The sequence below is a fragment of the Oncorhynchus nerka genome, linkage group LG8 (genome assembly GCF_034236695.1).
Source record: "Oncorhynchus nerka isolate Pitt River linkage group LG8, Oner_Uvic_2.0, whole genome shotgun sequence".
Lineage (NCBI taxonomy): Eukaryota > Metazoa > Chordata > Actinopteri > Salmoniformes > Salmonidae > Oncorhynchus > Oncorhynchus nerka.
The window spans coordinates 8,471,571-8,499,149 of NC_088403.1; the positions used below are offsets into that span (position 1 = coordinate 8,471,571).

Here is a 27,579-nt window from a genome sequence, read left to right on the forward strand (position 1 = left end):
CCACCGCTAACTAGCTAGCCGTTTCACATCGGTTACGCCGACATGGTAGGTTACACCCCAGTAAGCACGGCTTTTTTTTTTGTGCTGTATGGGACCGCAGTCATTTTGTTGTGTTTTACAAATGGTAGTCCTATCACATACAGCGCATTCAGAAAGCATTCAGACCGCAGTCATTTTGTTGTGTTTTACAAATGGTAGTCCTATCACATACAGCGCATTCAGAAAGCATTCAGACCGCAGTCATTTTGTTGTGTTTTACAAATGGTAGTCCTATCACATACAGCGCATTCAGAAAGCATTCAGACCGCAGTCATTTTGTTGTGTTTTACAAATGGTAGTCCTATCACATACAGCGCATTCAGAAAGCATTCAGACCGCAGTCATTTTGTTGTGTTTTACAAATGGTAGTCCTATCACATACAGCGCATTCAGAAAGCATTCAGACCGCAGTCATTTTGTTGTGTTTTACAAATGGTAGTCCTATCACATACAGCGCATTCAGAAAGCATTCAGACCGCAGTCATTTTGTTGTGTTTACAAATGGTAGTCCTATCACATACAGCGCATTCAGAAAGCATTCAGACCGCAGTCATTTTGTTGTGTTTTACAAATGGTAGTCCTATCACATACAGCGCATTCAGAAAGCATTCAGACATTCGCAGTCATTTTGTTGTGTTTACAAATGGTAGTCCTATCACATACAGCGCATTCAGAAAGCATTCAGACCGCAGTCATTTTGTTGCGTTTTACAAATGGTAGTCCTATCACATACAGCGCATTCAGAAAGCATTCAGACCGCAGTCATTTTGTTGTGTTTTACAAATGGTAGTCCTATCACATACAGCGCATTCAGAAAGCATTCAGACCGCAGTCATTTTGTTGTGTTTTACAAATGGTAGTCCTATCACATACAGCGCATTCAGAAAGCATTCAGACCGCAGTCATTTTGTTGTGTTTTACAAATGGTAGTCCTATCACATACAGCGCATTCAGAAAGCATTCAGACCGCAGTCATTTTGTTGTGTTTTACAAATGGTGTCCTATCACATACAGCGCATTCAGAAAGCATTCAGACCGCAGTCATTTTGTTGTGTTTTACAAATGGTAGTCCTATCACATACAGCGCATTCAGAAAGCATTCAGACCGCAGTCATTTTGTTGTGTTTTACAAATGGTAGTCCTATCACATACAGCGCATTCAGAAAGCATTCAGACCGCAGTCATTTTGTTGTGTTTTACAAATGGTAGTCCTATCACATACAGCGCATTCAGAAAGCATTCAGACCGCAGTCTTTTTGTTGTGTTTTACAAATGGTAGTCCTATCACATACAGCGCATTCAGAAAGCATTCAGACCGCAGTCTTTTTGTTGCGTTTTACAAATGGTAGTCCTATCACATACAGCGCATTCAGAAAGCATTCAGACCGCAGTCATTTTGTTGCGTTTTACAAATGGTAGTCCTATCACATACAGCGCATTCAGAAAGCATTCAGACCGCAGTGATTTTTTTCCGTTTTACTGTTAGTTACATACAGACTTATTCAGACTTATTCTAAAATTGATTAAATTGTTTTTCTCCCCCCCTCATCAATCTACACACAATACCCCGTAATGACATCACAATACCCCATAATGACATCACAATACCCCGTAATGACATCACAATACCCCATAATGACATCATGGTTTACCCCATTAATGACTGTGGAAAAACAGTTTGAAATTGATGGTTTACCACATTCATGAATCTGTGGATCTGTCGGCAGATGGCCAGGCCGTGGGCCCGTGGATCTGTCGGCAGATGGCCAGGCCGTGGGCCCGTGGATCTGTCGGCAGATGGCCAGGCCGTGGGCCCGTGGATCTGTCGGCAGATGGCCAGGCCGTGGGCCCGTGGATCTGTCTGCAGATGGCCAGGCAGCTGGAGGCCCTATCAGGGTCAGCTCAGGTCAGATGGCCAGGCTTGGGCCTACAACTCTGTCTGCTAATTTTACTGTACAAGCAGCTGATCCAAGTCTACAGGGTCAGCTCAGGTCAAAGTCCAAGCTTCCTACAGCGATGTTTAACCTACAGCGATGTTTAACCCCCTACAACAATCTGATCCAATCCCCAGGGTCAGCGTCCAAGCTTCCCACAGCGATGTTTAACCTACAGCGATGTTTAACCTCCTACAACAATCTGATCCAATCCCCTTGAACAGTTTCCTTACCAAATCTCTTCCTCATCAGATGGATATCATGGCTTTGTTCCTCGTGTAACAAGCGATGGAGTGGAAGACATAGAAGCTTATGGAAAAGCAGGACATGAAAGCTTCCTTTCCAGTCAGGATTGATCTTCATTTCCCAGCCCATTAGACCTATACACTGTACAGTACCAAGGCACAGCCCATTAGACCTACACTGTACAGTACCGAGGCACAGCCCATTAGACCTATACACTGTACAGTACCGAGGCACAGCCCATTAGACATATACACTGTACAGTACCGAGGCACAGCCCATTAGACCTATACACTGTACAGTACCAAGGCACAGCCCATTAGACCTATACACTGTACAGTACCGAGGCACAGCCCATTAGACCTACACTGTACAGTACAGCCCATTAGACCTATACAGTACCGAGGCACAGCCCATTAGACCTATACACTGTACAGTACCGAGGCACAGCCCATTAGACCTATACACTGTACAGTACCGAGGCACAGCCCATTAGACCTAAACACTGTACAGTACCGAGGCACAGCCCATTAGACCTATACACTGTACAGTACCAAGGCACAGCCCATTAGACCTATACACTGTACAGTACCGAGGCACAGCCCATTAGACCTATACACTGTACAGTACCGAGGCACAGCCCATTAGACCTATACACTGTACAGTACCGAGGCACAGCCCATTAGACCTATACACTGTACAGTACCGAGGCACAGCCCATTAGACCTATACACTGTACATGAGGCACAGCCCATTAGACACTGTACAGTACCGAGGCACAGCCCATTAGACCTATACACTTACAGCACAACCCATTAGACCTATACACTGTACAGTACCGAGGCACAGCCCATTAGGACCTAGACCACACTGTACAGTACCAAGGCACAGCCCATTAGACCTATACACTGTACAGTACCGAGGCACAGCCCATTAGACCTATACACTGTACAGTACCGAGGCACAGCCCATTAGACCTATACACTGTACAGTACCGAGGCACAGCCCATTAGACCTATACACTGTACAGTACCGAGGGCCTGTCAGGCACAGCCCATTCAGACCTATACACTTACAGTCACCGAGGCACAGCCCATTAGACCTATACACTGTACATCACGAGGCACAGCCCATTAGACCTATACACTGTACATCACCGAGGCACAGCCTGTCAGACCTATACACTGTACAGTACCGAGGCACAGCCCATTAGACCTATACACTGTACAGTACCGAGGCACAGCCCATTAGACCTATACACTGTACAGTACCAAGGCACAGCCCATTAGACCTATACACTGTACAGTACCAAGGCACAGCCCATTAGACCTATACACTGTACAGTACCAAGGCACAGCCTCTCTCTCTCATATGCTTCTATTAGATCTGATCAATATAAACACACTTAGCAGTCATTCTCTACGGAGGTCATTATTGACTGACCACCTTGAAGTCACCAAGTAAAAGGTCTGTAAACGGACACCTAAAACCTCCCATTACATCATGAGGGCCTGTCAACCTCCCATTACATCATGAGGGCCTGTCAACCTCCCATTACATCATGAGGGCCTGTCAACCTCCCATTACATCATGAGGGCCTGTCAACCTCCCATTACATCATGAGGGCCTGTCAACCTCCCATTACATCATGAGGGCCTGTCAACCTCCCATTACATCATGAGGGCCTGTCAACCTCCCATTACATCATGAGGGCCTGTCAACCTCCCATTACATCATGAGGGCCTGTCAACCTCCCATTACATCATGAGGGCCTGTCAACCTGACATTAATACCTGCCATTACATCATGAGGGCCTGTCAACCTCCCATTACATCATGAGGGCCTGTCAACCTGACATTAATACCTCCCATTACATCATGAGGGCCTGTCAACCTCCCATTACATCATGAGGGCCTGTCAACCTCCCATTACATCATGAGGGCCTGTCAACCTGACATTAATACCTCCCATTACATCATGAGGGCCTGTCAACCTGACATTAATACCTCCCATTACATCATGAGGGCCTGTCAACCTCCCATTACATCATGAGGGCCTGTCAACCTCCCATTACATCATGAGGGCCTGTCAACCTCCCATTACATCATGAGGGCCTGTCAACCTCCCATTACATCAGGAGGGCCTGTCAACCTGACATCAAAACCTCCCATTACATCATGAGGGCCTGTCAACCTCCCATTACATCATGAGGGCCTGTCAGCCTGCCATTACATCATGAGGCCCTGTCAGCCTCCCATTACATCATGAGGGCCTGTCAACCTCCCATTACATCATGAGGGCCTGTCAGCCTGCCATTACATCATGAGGGCCTGTCAGCCTGACATTAATACCTCCCATTACATCATGAGGGCCTGTCAACCTGACATTAATACCTCCCATTACATCATGAGGGCCTGTCAACCTGACATTAATACCTCCCATTACATCATGAGGGCCTGTCAACCTCCCATTACATCATGAGGGCCTGTCAACCTCCCATTACATCATGAGGGCCTGTCAACCTCCCATTACATCATGAGAGCCTGTCAACCTGACATTAAATCCTCCCATTACATCAGGAGGGCCTGTCAACCTGACATCAAAACCTCCCATTACATCATGAGGGCCTGTCAACCTCCCATTACATCATGAGGGCCTGTCAGCCTCCCATTACATCATGAGGCCCTGTCATACCTCCCATTACATCATGAGGGCCTGTCAACCTCCCATTACATCATGAGGGCCTGTCAACCTGACATTAAAACCTGCCATTACATCATGAGGGCCTGTCAACCTGACATTAATACCTCCCATTACATCATGAGGGCCTTCAACCTGACATTAATACCTCCCATTACATCATGAGGGCCTGTCAACCTGACATTAATACCTCCCATTACATCATGAGGGCCTCTGTCACCTGACATTAATACCTCCCATTACATCATGAGGGCCTGTCAACCTGACATTAATACCTCCCATTACATCATGAGGGCCTGTCAACCTGACATTATTTCTGAGCTTTCCATCTAAATCCCAGGGTCATGAATCTTCCTGAAATAGCAGCTAGAGGGTCAACAGGAAGCCTCCTCTCCAATAGCCTCCTGCATCTCTGTAGCCTGGATCCATCTAAAGGTTTAAATGCATTTTGAAATGTTTCCTTCCAAAAAAAGGCAAGGAAAATTAACATACAGATTTTGAATAGCTTCTCTCTGAGACTGTTAGTGATATCTACTTCCATGGGGTCATATTAGAATGCACTATATAGGAGACTATGAGTGGGTCATTTGGGATTACAATAGCCCCTCTCAGAGACTGTTCTGAGCCTATCCATCTAAAGGGATTATATTTAATGCATTTCTCAGGGACTGCTTAGTGGCATCAATCACAGCGGATGGAGGTAACAATAGCTTCTCATCAGAGACTGTTAGTGATATCACTGTATGGGATGGAGTGTAAGAATAGCTTCTCTCAGAGACTGTTAGTGATATCACTGTATGGGATGGAGTATTACAATAGCTTCTCTCAGGGACTGTTAGTGATATCACTGTATGGGATGGAGTATTACAATAGCTTCTCTCAGGGACTGTTAGTGATATCACTGTATGGGATGGAGTATTACAATAGCTTCTCTCAGGGACTGTTAGTGATATCACTGTATGGGATGGAGTATTACAATAGCTTCTCTCAGGGACTGTTAGTGATATCACTGTATGGGATGGAGTATTACAATAGCTTCTCTCAGGGACTGTTAGTGATATCACTGTATGGGATGGAGTATTACAATAGCTTCTCTCAGGGACTGTTAGTGATATCACTGTATGGGATGGAGTATTACAATAGCTTCTCCCAGGGACTGTTAGTGATATCACTGTAAAGTCTGGATGGATGGATTCAGATGGAGAATTCAAGGTAGATGTAGGGCTCTGGTCAAAAGTAGTGCACTAAATCAAATTGTATTTGTCACATGCGCCGAATAGACCTTACAGTGAAATGCTTACTTACAAGCACTTAACCAAAAATGCTTTAAAAAGTTAAGAAAAATAAACTAATAAAAAGTCCCCTTTTCAGGGCTCTGTCTTTCAAAGATAATTCATAAAAATCCAAATAACTTCACAGACCTTCATTGTAAAGGATTTTAACACCGTTTTCCATGTTTGTTCAATGAACCATAAACAATTAATGAACATGTACCTGTGGAACGGTCGTTAAGACACTAACAGCTTACAGACGGTAGGCAATTAAGGTCACAGTTATGAAAACGTAGGACACTAGAGGCCTTTCCACTGACTCTGAAAAACACCAAAAGAAAAGATGCCCAGGGTCCCTGCTCATCTGTGTGAACGTGCCTTAGGCATGCTGCAAGGAGGCATGAGGACTGCAGATGTGGCCATGTCCGTACTGTGAGACGCCTAAGACAGCGCTACAGGGAGACAGGACGGAGAGCCGATCGTCCTCGCAGTGGCAGACCACGTGTAACACCTGCACAGGACCAGTACATCCTAACATCACACCTGCAGGACAGGTACAGGATGGCAACAACTGCCTGAGTTACACCAGGATCACACAATCCCTCCATCAGTGTTTAGACTGTTCGCAATAAGCTGAGAGAGGCTGGAGGCCTGTTGTAAGGCAGGTCCTCACCAGACATCACTGGCAACAACGTCGCTTATGGGCACAAGCCCACCGTTGCTGGACCAGACAGGACTGGAAAAAAGTGCTCTTCACTGACGAGACGCGGTTTTGTCTCACCAGGGGTGTTGGTCGGATTCTTGGTTGGTCATCAACACTTTGTCTCGGTATGGTTCTGTTAAGTTGTCATATCAACAGGTTGTCCAATAAACATGACACTATAATTAGGCTAGGTCCCTCTGCTTGGAGCTGGGACCAGATAGTACAGGAGAGGACCAGGGGCTGGGGGCTACAGCAGAGGACCAGGGACCAGGGCCCAGATAGTACAGTACAGCAGAGGACCAGGGGCTGGGCCCAGATAGTACAGTACAGCAGAGGACAGCAGAGGACCAGGGGCTGGGCCCAGATAGTACAGTACAGCAGAGGACCAGGGGCTGGGCCCAGATAGTACAGTACAGCAGAGGACCAGGGGCTGGGCCCAGATAGTACAGTACAGAGGACCAGGGGCTGGGCCCAGTAGTACAGGAGAGGACCAGGGGCTGGGCCCAGATAGTACAGCAGCAGAGGACCAGGGGCTACAGCAGAGGACCAGGGGGCCCAGATAGTACAGTACAGCAGAGGACCAGGGGCTGGGGGTACAGGCAGAGGACCAGGGGCTGGGCCCAGATAGTACAGTACAGAGGACCAGGGGCTGGGCCCAGATAGGCAGAGGACCAGGGGCTGGGCCCATAGTACAGTACAGCAGGACCAGAGGACCAGGGGCTGGGCCCAGATAGTACAGGAGAGGACCAGGGGCTGGGCCCAGATATAGTACAGCAGAGGACCAGGGGCTGGGCCCAGGACCAGCAGAGGGCTGGGCCCAGATAGTACAGTACAGCAGAGAACCAGGGGCTGGGCCCAGATAGTACAGTAGAGGACCAGGGGCTGGGCCCAGATAGTACAGTACAGCAGAGGACCAGGGGCTGGGCCCAGATAGTACAGTACAGCAGAGGACCAGGGGCTGGGCCCAGATAGTACAGCAGAGGACCAGGGGCTGGGCCCAGATAGTACAGCAGAGGACCAGGGGCTGGGCCCAGATAGTACAGTACAGCAGAGGACCAGGGGCTGGGCCCAGATAGTACAGTACAGCAGAGGACCAGGGGCTGGGCCCAGATAGTACAGTACAGCAGAGAACCAGGGGCTGGGCCCAGATAGTACAGCAGAGGACCAGGGGCTGGGCCCAGATAGTACAGCAGAGGACCAGGGGCTGGGCCCAGATAGTACAGCAGAGGACCAGGGGCTGGGCCCAGATAGTACAGCAGAGGACCAGGGGCTGGGCCCAGATAGTACAGCAGAGGACCAGGGCCCAGATAGTACAGTACAGCAGAGGACCAGGGGCTGGGCCCAGATAGTACAGTACAGAGGACCAGGGGGGGCCCAGGGCAGCAGAGGACCAGCCCATAGTACAGTACAGCAGAGGACCAGGGGCTGGGCCCAGATAGTACAGGAGAGGACCAGGGGGCTGGGCCCAGAGAACCAGGGGCTGGGCCCAGATAGTACAGCAGAGGACCAGGGGCTGGGCCCAGATAGTACAGCAGAGGACCAGGGGCTGGGCCCAGATAGTACAGCAGAGGACCAGGGGCTGGGCCCAGATAGTACAGTACAGCAGAGGACCAGGGGCTGGGCCCAGATAGTACAGTACAGCAGAGAACCAGGGGCTGGGCCCAGATAGTACAGCAGAGGACCAGGGGCTGGGCCCAGATAGTACAGTACAGCAGAGGACCAGGGGCTGGGCCCAGATAGTACAGTACAGCAGAGGACCAGGGGCTGGGCCCAGATAGTACAGTACAGCAGAGGACCAGGGGCTGGGCCCAGATAGTACAGTACAGCAGAGGACCAGGGGCTGGGCCCAGATAGTACAGTACAGCAGAGGACCAGGGGCTGGGCCCAGATAGTACAGCAGACCAGGGGCTGGGCCCAGATAGTACCAGCAGGGCTGGGCCCAGATAGTACAGTACAGCAGAGACCCAGAGAACCAGGGGCTGGGCCCAGATAGTACAGTACAGCAGAGGACCAGGGGCTGGGCCCAGATAGTACAGTACAGCAGAGGAGCCTGGGGCCAGTACAGAGAGGACCAGGGCTGGGCCCAGATAGTACAGTACAGCAGAGGACCAGGGGCTGGGCCCAGGTAGTACAGTACAGCAGAGGACCAGGGGCTGGGCCCAGGTAGTACAGTACAGCAGAGGACCAGGGGCTGGGCCCAGTACAGTACAGCAGAGGACCAGGGGCTGGGCCCAGGTAGTACAGTACAGCAGAGGACCAGGGGCTGGGCCCAGATAGTACAGTACAGCAGAGGACCAGGGGCTGGGCCCACATAGCAGGGCCCAGAACATCTAATTGCCAGCCAAAATAACCCACTATTCAGATTTACTGGTCCTGGTTAGCCTGATCCTGGATCTGTTTGTGCTGTCTTGCCAGGCCAATCCTGTGTTAATTTCAACCATAAGAGTTGGCAAGACAGCACAAACAGATCCAGGAACAAGGTTAACTCCAACCTGCATGGGAAAATATACTGAAATAGGCCTACAGCATCCACCTCCAATCCTGATCCATAACGCTTAACATGGGGGAATGTGAAACATGCAGATTAGGCTATTAGCAGCACAGAAGCAAACCCCTCTCACGTGAGCTGGGCTAGATGATGATCCTTTCACCTAGACTTACATCATTACAAATCTCTGGCTGGCTGCTAAGGCCTTTCCACTGACCATGCCTGATCTGCCATACATCACGTGGTTGTGGCCTCCCCCCCAGGACAGCCCAGGGCACGGCTGCCTCCCCCCCCCAGGACAGCCCAGGGCACGGCTGCCTCCCCCAGGACAGCCCAGGGCACGGCTGCCTCCCCCAGGACAGCCCAGCTGCCTCCCCCAGGACAGCCCAGGGCACGGCTGCCCCCCCAGGACACAGCTGCCTCCCCCAGGACAGCCCAGGGCACGGCTGCCTCCCCCAGGACAGCCCAGGGCACGGCTGCCCCCCGTCCCAGGACAGCCCAGGGCACGGCTGCCCCCGTCCCAGGACAGCCCAGGGCACGGCTGCCTCCCCCAGGACAGCCCAGGGCACGGCTGCCCCCCCCAGGACAGCCCAGGGCACGGCTGCCTCCCCCAGGACAGCCCAGGGCACGGCTGCCTCCCCCCAGGACAGCCCAGGGCACGGCTGCCTCCCCCCAGGACACGGCTGCCTCCCCCAGGACAGCCCAGGGCACGGCTGCCTCCCCCAGGACAGCACGGCTGCCTCCCCCAGGACAGCCCAGGACACGGCTGCCTCCCCCAGGACAGCCCAGGGCACGGCTGCCTCCCCCCAGGGCACGGCTGCCTCCCCCAGGGCACGGCTGCCTCCCCCCAGGGCACGGCTGCCTCCCCCCAGGACAGCCCAGGACACAGCTGCCTCCACCCCAGGACAGCCCAGGGCACGGCTGCCTCCACCCCCAGGACACAGCTGCCTCCCCCCCAGGACAGCCCAGGGCACGGCTGCCTCCCCCAGGAAAATGCTGGGCGCTGGAGAGGTTATTGTTCTCAGGCACTGTGGGGTGGGGGTGTTGGCTTTCAATGAGGGCTTATCACTCAAGTGGATGCAAAACACCTGCTTCTGTATCAAATCTTACGTGGTGATGTCATTATACATGGCAGTTAGGCCTCATTTGCATGTGAATGATTAGAAATATTGTTCCTTTCAAGAGATTCAAACAGCTCTATTCAGCTGTATTGCAAATGGGAGAAAAAAATAATAAAAGTGTATTATATAATAGTGACCTAATAAGAATATTCCCTCAAAACACAACACCCATGAGATCATTATAGAATCATTAACTGACCTTTTAAAAAAAATATATATTTTTTATTTTACCCCGTTTTCTCCCCAATTTCGTGGTATCCAATTGTTTTTAGTAGCTACTATCTCGTCTCATCGCTACAACTCCCGTACGGGTACGGGAGAGACGAAGGTTGAAAGTCATGCGTCCTCCGATACACAACCCAACCAAGCCGCACTGCTTCTTAACACAGTGCGCACCCAACCCGGAAGCCAGCCGCACCAATGTGTCGGAGGAAACACCGTGCACCTGGCAACCTTGGTTAGCGTGCACTGCGCCCGGCCCACCACAGGAGTCGCTGGTGCGCGATGAGACAAGGATATCCCTACCGGCCAAACCCTCCCTAACCCGGACGACGCTAGGCCAATTGTGCGTCGCCCCACGGACCTCCCGGTCGCGGCCGGTTACGATAGAGCCTGGGCCCGAACCCAGAGTCTCTGGTGGCACAGCTGGCGCTGCAGTACAGCGCCCTTAACCACTGCGCCACCTGGGAGGCCGTTAACTGGCCATTTCAATGACTTCCCAGGGACCCACAACAGAAGGATGATTGTTATGCGTGTTTGGGTTTTATAACACTGCAGAAGCTCCAGTCCAGCATGTAGTCTACTGGACCAGAGGAACACACAACACCAGCATGTAGTCTACTGGACCAGAGGAACACACAACACCAGCATGTAGTCTACTGGACCAGGGGAACACACAACACCAGCATGTAGTCTACTGGACCAGAGGAACACACAACACCAGCATGTAGTCTACTGGACCAGAGGAACACACAACACCAGCATGTAGTCTACTGGACCAGAGGAACACACAACACCAGCATGTAGTCTACTGGACCAGAGGAACACACAACACCAGCATGTAGTCTACTGGACCAGAGGAACACACAACACCAGCATGTAGTCTACTGGACCAGAGGAACACACAACACCAGCATGTAGTCTACTGGACCAGAGGAACACACAACACCAGCATGTAGTCTACTGGACCAGAGGAACACACAACACCAGCATGTAGTCTACTGGAACACACAACACCAGCATGTAGTCTACTGGACCAGAGGAACACACAACACCAGCATGTAGTCTACTGGACCAGAGGAACACACAACACCAGCATGTAGTCTACTGGAACACACAACAGGAACACACAACACCAGCATGTAGTCTACTGGACCAGAGGAACACACAACACCAGCATGTAGTCTACTGGACCAGAGGAACACACAACACCAGCATGTAGTCTACTGGACCAGAGGAACACACAACACCAGCATGTAGTCTACTGGACTGGACCCAGAGGACCAACACAGACACACAACACCAGCATGTAGTCTACTGGACCAGAGGAACACACAACACCAGCATGTAGTCTACTGGACCAGAGGAACAGACACAACACCAGCATGTAGTCTACTGGACCAGAGGAACACCAACACCAGCATGTAGTCTACTGGACCAGAGGAACACACTGTTATTCACACAACACCAGCATGTAGTGGAACACAGACTGTTACCAGAGGAACACACAACACCAGCATGTAGTCTACTGGACCAGAGGAACACACAACACCAGCATGTAGTCTACTGGACCAGAGGAACACACAACACCAGCATGTAGTCTACTGGACCAGAGGAACACAGACTGTTATTCACACAACACCAGCATGTAGTCTACTGGACCAGAGGAACACACAACACCAGCATGTAGTCTACTGGACCAGAGGACTGTTACACACAACACCAGCATGTAGTCTACTGGACCAGAGGAACACAGACACACAACACCAGCATGTAGTCTACTGGACCAGAGGAACACAGACTGTTATTCACACAACACCAGCATGTAGTCTACTGGACCAGAGGAACACAGACTGTTATTCACACAACACCAGCATGTAGTCTACTGGACCAGAGGACCAGCATGACTGGGAACACACAACACCAGCATGTAGTCTACTGGACCAGAGGAACACAGACTGTTATTCACACAACACCAGCATGTAGTCTACTGGACCAGAGGAACACAGACTGTTATTCACACAACACCAGCATGTAGTCTACTGGACCAGAGGAACACACAACACCAGCATGTAGTCTACTGGACCAGAGGGAGCTGTTATTCACACAACACCAGCATGTAGTCTACTGGACCAGAGGAACACAGACTGTTATTCACACAACACCAGCATGTAGTCTACTGGACCAGAGGAACACAGCACTGTTATTCACACCACCAGCATGTAGTCTACTGGACCAGAGGGACTGTTATTCACACAACACCAGCATGTAGTCTACTGGACCAGAGGAACACAGACTGTTATTCACACAACACCAGCATGTAGTCTACTGGACCAGAGGAACACACAACACCAGCATGTAGTCTACTGGACCAGAGGAACACAGACTGTTATTCACACAACACCAGCATGTAGTCTACTGGACCAGAGGAACACACAACACCAGCATGTAGTCTACTGGACCAGAGGAACACAGACTGTTATTCACACAACACCAGCATGTAGTCTACTGGACCAGAGGAACACAGACTGTTATTCACACAACACCAGCATGTAGTCTACTGGACCAGAGGAACACACAACACCAGCATGTAGTCTACTGGACCAGAGGAACACACAACACCAGCATGTAGTCTACTGGACCAGAGGAACACAGACTGTTATTCACACAACACCAGCATGTAGTCTACTGGACCAGAGGAACACAGACTGTTATTCACACAACACCAGCATGTAGTCTACTGGACCAGAGGAACACAGACTGGTTATTCACACAACACCAGCATGTAGTCTACTGGACCAGAGGAACACACAACACCAGCATGTAGTCTACTGGACCAGAGGAACACAGACTGTTACACACAACACCAGCATGTAGTCTACTGGACCAGAGGAACACAGACTGTTATTCACACAACACCAGCATGTAGTCTACTGGACCAGAGGAACACAGACTGTTATTCACACAACACCAGCATGTAGTCTACTGGACCAGAGGAACACAGACACATGTACTATGGACCAGAGGAACACACAACACCAGCATGTAGTCTACTGGGAACACAGACTGTTATTCACACAACACCAGCATGTAGTCTACTGGACCAGAGGAACACAGACTGTTATTCACACAACACCAGCATGTAGTCTACTGGACCAGAGGAACACAGACTGTTACACACAACACCAGCATGTAGTCTACTGGACCAGGGGAACACACAACACCAGCATGTAGTCTACTGGACCAGAGGAACACAGACTGTTATTCACACAACACCAGCATGTAGTCTACTGGACCAGAGGAACACAGACTGTTATTCACACAACACCAGCATGTAGTCTACTGGACCAGAGGAACACACAACACCAGCATGTAGTCTACTGGACCAGAGGAACACACAACACCAGCATGTAGTCTACTGGACCAGAGGAACACAGACTGTTATTCACACAACACCAGCATGTAGTCTACTGGACCAGAGGAACACAGACTGTTATTCACACAACACCAGCATGTAGTCTACTGGACCAGAGGAACACAGACTGTTATTCACACAACACCAGCATGTAGTCTACTGGACCAGAGGAACACAGACTGTTATTCACACAACACCAGCATGTAGTCTACTGGACCAGAGGAACACAGACTGTTATTCACACAACACCAGCATGTAGTCTACTGGACCAGAGGAACACAGACTGTTATTCACACAACACCAGCATGTAGTCTACTGGACCAGAGGAACACAGACTGTTATTCACACAACACCAGCATGTAGTCTACTGGACCAGAGGAACACACAACACCAGCATGTAGTCTACTGGACCAGAGGAACACAGACTGTTATTCACACAACACCAGCATGTAGTCTACTGGACCAGAGGAACACAGACTGTTATTCACACAACACCAGCATGTAGTCTACTGGACCAGAGGAACACAGACTGTTATTCACACAACACCAGCATGTAGTCTACTGGACCAGAGGAACACACAACACCAGCATGTAGTCTACTGGACCAGAGGAACACAGACTGTTATTCACACAACACCAGCATGTAGTCTACTGGACCAGAGGAACACAGACTGTTATTCACACAACACCAGCATGTAGTCTACTGGACCAGAGGAACACACAACACCAGCATGTAGTCTACTGGACCAGAGGAACACACAACACCAGCATGTAGTCTACTGGACCAGAGGAACACAGACTGTTATTCACACAACACCAGCATGTAGTCTACTGGACCAGAGGAACACAGACTGTTATTCACACAACACCAGCATGTAGTCTACTGGACCAGAGGAACACAGACTGTTATTCACACAACACCAGCATGTAGTCTACTGGACCAGAGGAACACAGACTGTTATTCACACAACACCAGCATGTAGTCTACTGGACCAGAGGAACACAGACTGTTATTCACACAACACCAGCATGTAGTCTACTGGACCAGAGGAACACAGACTGTTATTCACACAACACCAGCATGTAGTCTACTGGACCAGAGGAACACAGACTGTTATTCACACAACTCACCAACCATGACTGAATTATATTACCTTGGTTCTGTAGCTTAAAAGATTAATATTCTAAAACGTATATTCATATTAGAGTGTGATGAAACAAAGCTGGATTACAGATCTGCGTCCTAAATGGCATCCTATTCCCTATATATGCACTACCTTTGACCATAGGGCCCTGGTCTAAAGTAGTGCACTACATAGCAAATAGGGTGCCATTTGGGATACTAGTTAGTCATCATGGGACTATGTCCAAACATTGCCTAATGGAGCTGACAGTCTGGACGAGTATTTAAATGAGAATCAGTCATGATTAACTAAACATGAATCCTCTCCAGCTAACGAACTGCAAGTTATTCTCTTCCCCCCCCCCATTTCTCCTTTACTGTTCAGCTGAGGAGTGTGTGAACCTAAAAGACCCAGTTACCCAAAACAATAGGCCTGGGTTGTGTTCATTAGGCAACAAACGGAAGAAACAGAAAGGAAACGAGGGGGCGGACTACTACCTGGAGTCCAATAAGAAACACTCACATTCGTTTTCATTTGTGTGTCCTAATGAATAGGACCCTAGTTCGTACTCCTTCCTTCCTTCCTCTCTACTTGTGGGAGGGTCAGGTTACAGCCAAGGCAGCGTTTTCACTAGAAACAAAAGCAACTTGGCTCTGAGGTAGCTGTGCTAGAAAACAGGCACTTTCCTTTTCTTTTCTGACATGTAGAAACCAGGAGCCTGTGTGGGAGGGTTTGTTGAAGAGTTTAGAACACTGACAGCACAAAGCCAGTGAAGAGCTATTGATTACAATGCAGAGTTAGTAGACGAAACCTTTCTTCTAAAAATGGACGGTTGATTAGGTTAACCATACGTAAACACGTGTGATATCTAGGCCTCACTGTTTACATGCAAGAAGAAAATAAAAGGCTATATTTTATCTACACTTCACAGCAGCCATTACTGTGGAGGTTAAACGGCTGAGGTGGTAGGCCAGGTCAGTTCAGGACACTTTCTCTAAACCTGACCCTTGCTGACCTCTGGACAACCCGAGCGCGTCTAGGCTAAGCTAACAACCCGAGCGCGTCTAGGCTAAGCTAACAACCCGAGCGCGTCTAGGCTAAGCTAACAACCCGAGCGCGTCTAGGCTAAGCTAACAACCCGAGCGCGTCTAGGCTAAGCTAACAACCCGAGCGCGTCTAGGCTAAGCTAACAACCCGAGCGCGTCTAGGCTAAACTAACAACCGCGAGGGCTAACAACGTCTAGGCTAAGCTAACAACCCGAGCGTCTGGCTAAGCTAACAACCCGAGCGCGTCTAGGCTAAGCTTTTCCACAACCCGAACATTATCTAGGCTAAGCTAACAATGGATCGCGTCTAGGCTAAGCTAACAACCTGGCTGCGTCTAGGCTAAGCTTAACTAACCTGGGCCCAAACAGATCGATGGCCCAGGCTTCCGATGAAATAGGGCAAGAATGACAGACAGTAGCCAAAGAGCAAAATACTAAATAGTTGTAATGTTTCCCTAAACAGCAGCCTAGACTGCAGGTAGTGGTTTGTCAATACTGATAGGATGGAAAGACAAAAAAAAGGTACTGCTGCTCTCGGATCAGCTTTCTCCATTCAAATTTTACCTGAACATTATAATTATTCCACAATACTGACAATGGATCAGCTCCAGAGAAATATTGTCACCTGTGGCTGCAAATATTGAAGCGGCTTATTCTAATGCTTACCCTACAAATGACGATGTGGCACATCGTTGCATACCTGTTAGGCTACACGTCATGAAATAGAGGCAAGAATGACAGACAGCAGCCAAAGAGCAAAATACTAAATAAATGGAATGGACATGAAATTGTAGCCTATACTGCAGGTAGTGGTTTGAGATGCCTGTAATACACTGACAGGCCTAGGGTGGCCAGAACAGAACAGCTTGGCTCAGTCAGTGTCCTTTGAGAACAGGTCTGAGAGGCCTGGATAGGTGGCCAGAACATAACAGCATGGCTCAGTAGTGTGAGAAGGGTCTGAGAGGCCTAGGGTGGCCAGAACAGAACAGCTTGGCTCAGTAGTGTGAGAACGGTCTGAGAGGCCTAGGGTGGCCAGAACATAACAGCATGGCTCAGTAGTGTGAGAAGGGTCTGAGAGGCCTAGGGTGGCCAGAACAGAACAGCTTGGCTCAGTAGTGTGAGAAGGGTCTGAGAGGCCTAGGGTGGCCAGAACAGAACAGCTTGGCTCAGTAGTGTGAGAAGGGTCTGAGAGGCCTAGGGTGGCCAGAACAGCTTGGCTCAGTAGTGTGAAAAGGGTCTGAGAGGTCTAGGGTGGCCTGAAGACAGGGTACAGAACAGCTTGGCTCAGTAGTGTGAAAAGGGTCTGAGAGGCCTAGGGTTGCCTAAAGACAGGGTTCAGAACAGCATGGCTCAGTAGTGTGAAAAGGGTCTGAGAGGTCTAGGGTGGCCTGAGAACAGAACAGCATGGCTCAGTAGTGTGAGAAGGGTCTGAGAGGTCTAGGGTGGCCAGAACAGAACAGCATGGCTCAGTAGTGTGAGAAGGGTCTGAGAGGCCTAGGGTGGCCTGAAGACAGGGTTCAGCACAGCTCGAGGTTGGTGACTGAGAAGGGTCATGACAGTAGAATTATGGGCTTGTGCCAAACAAAGTTCACTCATCGTCTAGTCTGTAGTAGCCTGTAGTGGTCTCTGAGTGGCTCATTTCATGGCTCATTTCAGAGGGAAGAGCAAACATGGCATAACATCTGCTCGGGGCTGTACAGGCTAATCTTCTTGTTGTCATTTCAGGCTGATGTTTCCACGGTATCAATGGATGTTGACATTTAGTCTAGCCTAGGGGTAGGTCAGCATGGGGACAGATGATCAGTAATAAGTCTAGCCTAGGGTAGGTCAGCATGGGGACAGATGATCAGTAATAAGTCTAGCCTAGGGTAGGTCAGCATGGGGACAGATGATCAGTAATAAGTCTAGCCTAGGGTAGGTCAGCATGGGGACAGATGATCAGTCTAAGAGGCCTATGGGTCAGCATGGGGACAGATGACAGTTAAGCTAGCCAGTAGGTGCATGGGGACAGATGGTCTGAGAGGTCTAGGGTGGCCTGGGGACAGGATGATCAGTAATAAGTCTAGCCATGGGTAGGTCAGTGGGGACAGATGAGGGTAATGAGATAGCCTAGGGTAGGTCCATGGGGACAGATGATCAGTAATAAGTCTAGCCTGGGGTAGGTCAGCATGGGGACAGATGATCAGTAATAAGGCCTAGGGTAGGTCAGCATGGGGACAGATGGTTAAACAGCATGGCTCAGTCAGCATGGGGACAGATGATCAGTAATAAGTCTAGCCTGGGGTAGGTCAGCTGGGGACAGATGATCAGTAATAAGTCTAGCCTAGGGTAGGTCAGCATGGGGACAGATGATCAGTAATAAGTCTAGCCTGGGGTGGTCAGCATGGGGACAGATGATCAGTCTAGCCTGTAGGTCAGCATGGGGACAGATGTCTGATAAGGTCTAGGGTGGTCAACAGGACAGATGACAGCATGGCTCAGGGTAGTCAGCATGGGGAAGATGGTCTAATAAGGCCTAGGGTGGTCTGAAGACAGGGTTCAGTAATAACAGCTCTAGGGTTGGCAGCATGGGGACAGATGATCAGTAATAAGTCTAGCTAGGGTAGGTCACAGTAGAAGATGGGCAGTAATGTGCCAAAGTTCACTCATGGGGTCTAGTCTGTAATAAGTAGCCTGTAGTAGGTCTCTGGGGACAGTGCTCATTTCATGGCTCATTTCAGATGGGGAAGATGATCATGGTAATAACATCTAGCCATTGGGTAGGTCAGCATGGGGACTTGTTGTCATTTCAGGCTGATGTTTCCACGGTATCAATGGATGTTGACATTTAGTCTAGCCTAGGGGTAGGTCAGCATGGGGACAGATGATCAGTAATAAGTCTAGCCTGGGGTAGGTCAGCATGGGGACAGATGATCAGTAATAAGTCTAGCCTAGGGTAGGTCAGCATGGGGACAGATGATCAGTAATAAGTCTAGCCTAGGGTAGGTCAGCGTGGGGACAGATGATCAGTAATAAGTCTAGCCTGGGGTAGGTCAGCATGGGGACAGATGATCAGTAATAAGTCTAGCCTAGGGTAGGTCAGCATGGGGACAGATGATCAGTAATAAGTCTAGCCTAGGGTAGGTCAGCATGGGGACAGATGATCAGTAATAAGTCTAGCCTAGGGTAGGTCAGCATGGGGACAGATGATCAGTAATAAGTCTAGCCTAGGGTAGGTCAGCATGGGGACAGATGATCAGTAATAAGTCTAGCCTAGGGTAGGTCAGCATGGGGACAGATGATCAGTAATAAAAGATTAAACACTAGACCTGTGTGTTTACTGGGCCTGTTCAGGCTACCATAGTATTTGGACACTGAAGTGGCCTACTAAACTAGGTAAATAGATTGTAAACAACAGTTTACGACAGTCATAATCCGTGTTGGGATAAGTTACTTGAAAAAGTAATATTAACTTGTTACATTTATCTAAATGTATTACTTTAAAATATGACTTAGTGTGGAAAGTAATGTGTTATATTACTGTTGCTTTCGTGAAGAAACCTCACCTTTGATTGTGGGAGCAAGGAGAACCGCTGTCGCTCGACCAAAGACAGGCGACTTCCTAACCCAGGTTTGACCACTAGATCTTCCTCTGATGTGTGCTGCTGCTTTCTGTTCTAGTCTACAAGTTCTGGCCCATCATATGGGCTGCTGAATTAGCCACGTACAGAGCCTTCGGACAGTATTCTGGCCCATCATATGGGCTGCTGAATTAGCCACGTACAGAGCCTTCGGACAGTATTCTGCCCCATCATATGGGCTGCTGAATTAGCCACGTACAGAGCCTTCGGACAGTATTCTGGCCCATCATATGGGCTGCTGAATTAGCCACGTACAGAGCCTTCGGACAGTATTCTGCCCCATCATATGGGCTGCTGAATTAGCCACGTACAGAGCCTTCGGTGCTTCAACAAAGTACTGAGTACAGGGTCTGAATACATGTGGAAATGGAAATGTGATGTTTCCGTCAAGGGTTCTGAATACTTTCTGAAGGCACCGTAAACCAAGCCAAACATCTCTACAGATTACCCATCTTTAAAATCTCTCCGTCCAGCTGTCAGTTATGATTATGGACCGCATGTACATGGACCCATAGAGACATATAGAGGGCACACTTGCCACACGGAGCCCATAGACAGACTGGCCCATCATATGGGGCTGAACACTTGTATTCTGCCTCATCAACAGACCCATAGAGGCGTATAGAGGGCACACTTGCCAACATGGACCCATGGACTTGCCAACATGGACCCATAGAGACGTATAGAGGGCACACTTGCCAACATGGACCCATAGAGTGGATAAGGGCACACTTGCCAATATGGACCCATAGACACTTGAGGGCACACTAAACCAACATGGACCCATAGAGGCGTATAGAGGGCACACTTGCCAACATGGACCCATAGAGACGTATAGAGGGCACGCTTGCCAACATGGACCCATAGAGGCGTATAGAGGGCACACTTGCCAACATGGACCCATAGAGGCGTATAGAGGGCACACTTGTCAACATGGACCCATAGAGACGTATAGAGGGCACACTTGTCAACACGGACCCATAGAGACGTATAGAGGGCACACTTGTCAACATGGACCCATAGAGACGTATAGAGGGCACACTTGCCAACACAGACCCATAGAGACATATAGAGGGCACACTTGCCAACACGGACCCATAGAGATGTATAGAGGGCACACTTGCCAACACGGACCCATAGAGATGTATAGAGGGCACACTTTCCAACACGGACCCATAGAGATGTATAGAGGGCACACTTGCCACCAGACAGGAAAGCCCACTATGGGCTTTGCCATCACAAGCGATCAACGGCAAAGATCAAAAGTGCGCATTTCGATGGACAGCAGCTGTCATGACATTTCTTCAAAACAACTTTTCTCCACCTGCTTGAGAACTAAATGATACAAGTGGAGATCGGATCAAGGTAACACGCGCCCGGTAGAGATATGATTCTGAAAGTAATGCACGCGGTGTTTGACAAAGTAAATGTAATAAAAACTACCTCTAATTGAAAAAGTAACACGTTACTTTACTCCATTCGTGATAAAAGTAATCTGATTACATAACGTGTTACTTTACTCCATTAGTGATAAAAGTAATCTGATTACATAACGTGTTACTTTACTCCATTAGTGATAAAAGTAATCTGATTACATAACGTGTTACTTTACTCCATTAGTGATAAAAGTAATCTGATTACATAACGGGCTACTTTACTCCATTCGTGATAAAAGTAATCTGATTACATAACGGGCTACTTTACTCCATTAGTGATAAAAGTAATCTGATTACATAACACGTTACTTTACTCCATTAGTGATAAAAGTAATCTGATTACATAACGTGTAACTCGTTATCCACAACACCGGTCATTATAGGCCATCACTATCTATCCATTGAACTTTGTTTTACACTGATCACACATTGTATTTCTCAAACAAACCATTACCTAATAAACTTTTATCTTTATTTAACCAGGCAAGTCAGTTAATTAAGAACTAATTCTTATTTTCAATGACAGCCTAGGAACAGTGGGTTAACTGCCTTGTTCAGGGGCAGAACAACAGATTTTTTACCATGTCAGCTTGGGGATTAAATCTTCCAACCTTTCGGTTACAAGTCCAACGCTCTAACCACTGGGCTACCCTGCCTCTCACCACTGGGCAACCCTGCCTCTCACCACTGGGCTACCCTGCCTCTCACCACTGGGCTACCCTGCCTCTCACCACTGGGCTACCATTTTCAACTGGGCTACGAGCCTTGACCACTGGGATCTGCCTTCACCACTGGGACACTGATTCTCACCACTGGAGCTACCCTAGTAATCTCACCACTGGGCTACCCTGCCTCTCACCACTGGGCTACCCTGCCTCTCACCACTGGGCTACCCTGCCTCTCACCACTGGGCTACCCTGCCTCTCACCACTGGGCTACCCTGCCTCTCACCACTGGGCTACCTGCCTCTCACCACTGGGCTACCCTGCCTCTCACCACTGGGCTACCTGCCTCTCACCACTGGGCTACCTGCCTCTCACCACTGGGCTACCTGCCTCTCACCACTGGGCTACCTGCCTCTCACCACTGGGCTACCTGCCTCTCACCACTGGGCTACCTAGTTGTACAACATATCATTGCCCCCCACGATGAAATCGGGGAGGGAACTGTGGATCCGTCTCCGTCCGTTAAGCACATTAGTCACACGCAGCACTGGCACCATTTTGACAAACCTTGGGTGAAATTACGAGTCTTGACATATAGATCTGGCATTCATTAAATGACACTGATTGGCCCTAGGCGGGAGCTATAGTAATTCACTGGAACGTGTTGGTCACAAGCAGTCTCAACTGGCCTAAGGGGAGGGAAGCACATCATTCGTGGGGGAACGGCATGTTGACTGGTGCCCTGTTTTCTGTTCATTTAAGTTGTTTGTAATTAGACAGTAGTTGCCATATTATTATTGTTTCTAAGTATTGTTTGAGGGTTCTTTTGTGTGTAAAAAGCCAGCAGCATACTACCCTGCATCCCACCTCTGGGAGCTAAGCAGGGTTGGTCCTGGTCAGTCCATGGCTGGGAGACCAGATGCTGCTGGAAGTGGTGTTGGAGGCCTAGTAGGAGACACTATTTCCTCTGGTGTAAAAAAAAGAAGAAGACATCCCAATGCCCCAGGGCAGTGATTGGGGACATTGCCCTGTGAAGGGCGTCGTCTTTCAGATGGGACGTTAAACGGGTGTCCTGACTATGTGGTCACTAAAGATCCCATGGCACTTATCGTAAGATTAGGGGTGTTGACCCCCGGTGTCCTAGCTAAAATCTGGCCTTCATACCATCATGGGCCTCTAATCATCCCCAACTTCCAATTGGCTCATTCATCCCCCCCTCCTCTACCCTGTAACTACGCCCCTGTAAATGAGAATGTGGACTCTTGAAAATGAGAATATGCATCGGAAAAGATTTTATCCTGCAAAATGTCTAATAAATGAATAACAGTCTCTTGCTGCCCATTATATCTCAGGAAACGGTGCAATGACCACACGTTGAACAGGAAATAAAAGTAGGACCACGGTGGAAATGGTAGTTAGTTCACACACAAGCAGTTTCACAACTGTTTTCTGCCTGAGCGTGTAGTTTCAAAGGGGGGTTTTTCCAAATATTCAAAACAATGTTTGCTGGGAAATAGCAGTTTCAAGTTGGCCATTCAAGACAGGTTTAACACATTTTTACTTTGACCCCAAAGGATTGACAGCACAGAAATCCTAATATTCCCTTTGCACTGACGAGAGAGACCTACCAGTCACCTGTGAGAGAGTCCACAAGCAAGGGCAAGCTCCCGGAGAGATTATATTGGTATTAGTAATACGGGTGTGACACCAGCCTGTTGGCATCACAGCTGCCCTTTTAACCACAATTACCTTGCTTAGTGGGCGTGAGATTAAGAGCACCATCGTCATGAGGAGACCGGCTGTAGCCTACCCTACTGCTGTCAACGTAGGCCCTAGTAAGTATTCACTAACTACTATCCAGTGTATGAGCTGGCACTACTACTAAAGTAGGCCTACTACTGTAAACAAAACAATACCAGTACTACTGACAGGAGAAAATGGTCACCTGACAACTAGGCCTATTGCAATAGGCCTTGAAACAACTGTTAGATACACCGGAACTGCCGATAGGTACTTATCACAGTGGGAGGCTGTTCCTTCTCCTGCTAGAACAAAAACGGTACCTACGGCGTGCCGACCAACCTATCGCAATGCTCGTCAGTGGCCAACAAGTTGACTTTGAGCCAATCAGAGAGCATGTCAAATGTAAACGTTAACTTAAAAAGAGACCATTTTCTCCGTACAGCCACAGATGAGCCAATCACACTTCATATCACACCAATCACACTTCTAGCACCAGCTGTCAGAGCAGCTCACAGATTACTGCACCTGTACATCTATAATTTAGCCCAAACTACCTCTCCCCCTACTGTTTTTATTTTACTCCTTTGCACCTCATTATTTCTCTCTCTACTTTGCACATTATTCCACTGCAAATCAACCATTCCAGTGTTTTACTTGCTATATTGTATTTACTTCGCCACCATGACCTTTTTTTGCCTTCACCTCCCTTATCTCACATTGTATACAGACTTATTTTACTACTGTATGTTTGTTTTGCTCCATGTGTAACTCTGTGTTGTTGTATGTGTCGAACTGCTTTGCTTCATCTCGGCCAGGTCGCAATTGTAAATGAGAACGTGTTCTCAACTTGCCTACCTGGTTAAATAAAGGTGAAATAAATAAAATATGCTACCATCAGACTGCCTAAGTGCACACCACACTAAATACTTCCTCCAAGCCAGCTAACCACTGTAGCTAGTTGACATAATTAAATCACAATGGACTAGCTAGTTTCCATGAAACAGCTGCCGAGTTAGTGCAGTGTCCATAGCATGCTAGCAATGTTGTGCCAGCTAGCGAATATGCTACGGAGTATGCTATGGAGAGTGAATTCAAATGTTTAATTGTCATCTTGCTAGGTAGTTATCTAGCTGTGGCCAACAAGGGCTTTCTACAAAAAATGGCAACATCAGCGCAGACAGCTTGGAATCTAGACCACAAGCAAGACGCACGGATATTCAATGCCAAACAACACTACTGCCACCTTCCGGTTTGGAGTATTGTAACAAGGCTGAGTGGCTGACGACTTCCAAGGTCTTTGCTGTGTGAACACAAAAGAGATTGAGTGTCGACAGTCAGAGCTGCCAAGTACTGTCTCCAGGAAACATTTGACAATACTACCGGAGTGTCTGAGCTTTAAGACTCAAGGCTCACTGGCAGTGCAGTAGAGAGCAAACTCTAGTCTAGAGGGCTTCACAAATATACCCGAAACCTATTACCCCGAGAAGGAACTCAGATCTGTGTGAAAATATGTGAAATGCCGACTAAATCTGAAATTATATTTGAAGAAAATATCCAGATTAAAATCACTTTTGCTGCGCATGGCAGTTGGTTCAGGTTCTTTCAATATATGAATCTCTATCCTCCGCCTGTCTCTGTCTGGCTTGAGCAGCTCTCCCTACAGGAAACTTGTTTCAACTGGGCCGCTTGGGCCCTCACCGTCTCCCATGCCAATGATGCGCTCAGGACAGACAGGTGTATTTGTGCAAGGGATAAGTGTTAAGGTAGCCTATCTTATGACCAGTTTCCAGTGGAGATATGGGTTTCAGAAATATGATGCTAATTCACACCGAGGCACGATGGTCAGGCCTATCAAGGAGTGTTGAAAATATGTTTTGAATACAGTAAGGAACTATTTGCAATGGATGCATTGACGTAATGTGACGCAAAAAAAATACTCAGAAGCTGCGCAGCTCAAGTGATGGTGAGTTAATGAGAAATACTATCAGACATGACCAAATGGAAACTTTTAGACCTACAGGCCTACATCTCCACACAGGCCAGGTACTTCATGCTCAAGCAAAATATATTAAAACAAATAAACATTCAAAAGCGTAAACGCAAACAATTAAATAATGAATGTGCACGAATTAGCAGGAGACAGAGCGCATTCTGTAGAGAGACACGCCGATGCATCGCCACCACACACCCTATCCCTTCTCGTCTCAACATTTTAAATTCTGGATGCCACTTATGAAAATACTAAAACAACAAATCAATTATTTTAAATACATCTAAAAACACATGTGCAACATTAACATTCACTGCCAGACAAGTCAAAACTACACAACTAAAATATGTAAAGAGTTGAAATAAAAGATCCCTGAAAATGTCCATACACACAAAGCGATCCTCAAATTTGTTTCCATCCCTGATAGTGAGCATTTCTTCTTTGCCAAAATAACACATCCACCTAACAGGTGTGGCATATCGAGAAGCTGATTAAACATGACCATTACACAAGTTCACCTTGTGCTGTGGACAATAAAAGGCCACTAAAATATGTACTTATGTCACACAACAATGCCACAGATGTCTCAAGTTGAGGTTATGTGCTACTGGCATGCAGGAACGTCCACCAAATATGTTGCATTATTTCATTCCCTGTCATATGAAATCCATAGATAACGACCTAATCAATTACTTATATTAACTTTAACTCGTTCAAATCTTAGAAGTTGTTGCATTTACATTTATATTTTTCAGCATATTTTGCTTGCTTTTGTGTAAATAAAACAGCATTTTTTATCTTTTGGATCTGATACAGACCCTGGCCCATCTCAGATCCAATATTGATTTTGAAGAAGTAGAAAAAAATGACTGGGTCTCGGATGGGAATTTCACAGATCCAATTCAGTTTTGGAGATCATTTTCAGATCCGAGAAGACCACTTCTCTAGTCTCTAAGACTCGAGGCCCACTGGCAGTGCAGCAGTGAAACCACTTTCCCATTCAGCTCCTCTCATCATTGCCTTGAGTAATAAACACCCTGTTGTGATGTCCTGGTAGAAAATGACAAGGAGTTATGCTGCCTCTTTCAGGAGAGCAATAAACACAGTCCATTCTAAGTTCATAACTAACCTATCGGTAAGCCAACTTCACTACAGTTTACTACAGTTTCCAGAGAGTTAGCAACAGGTTTAACTGTTTGCAGTAATGCAAAGTACAAACAAATGGCTAGGTACACTAGTTAGACTGCTTGACAGCAACTGTGATCGTATAGGATTGAATTTGATACCCTAGTAATGTGTGATTATGTGGCAGCACAATCGTATTGATTCATAGAAGAGGATAAGTTCAGCAATAGCACTGTAAAGGCCTACTACAAACACCTAGAAACCTTATCACGTAAGGCATTGCAAAACCACATATTGTGCAACCTACTGCTATGAGAAGCCCTGAGCTTACTGACAGATCTAGTCTGGGTTGTCCATCTCAATGCGATTGTAGGTGTGGAGTAAACGTGACCCTTCTCTACTCTGCATAAATGCTATGTCATAGTAGTTCCATCCTTGTTCAGTTCAGTCAACTGTCCTGCAGGGCCACGTTTGGGGCAACTAGTGAAGCTTTCTGACCACTGGACAGGAACTTAAACCTGGCTGGTTGTTGTTGATTTGGTAACTCTGAGTGGGCTACTTCCTGTTCATTGGGGCAAATTCACCTCTACCACATTCACGTTGAAGAACACTTGTTTCATGTTGAATAGCACCAATGTATAGTTGAAATAAAGCTTTTAGCTCGCTTATTTTTTTTTTACAGCTGTGACAGTTGGCT

At 48.1% G+C, this 27,579-nt stretch overlaps 1 protein-coding gene across 1 annotated transcript in view; it reads right to left on the minus strand.

Annotated features, from left to right (window-relative positions):
* Nucleotides 1–27,579, minus strand: part of rab21 (RAB21, member RAS oncogene family) — a 43,738-nt gene that overhangs the window by 15,463 nt on the left and 696 nt on the right. The gene's annotated exons all lie outside the window — the stretch shown is intronic.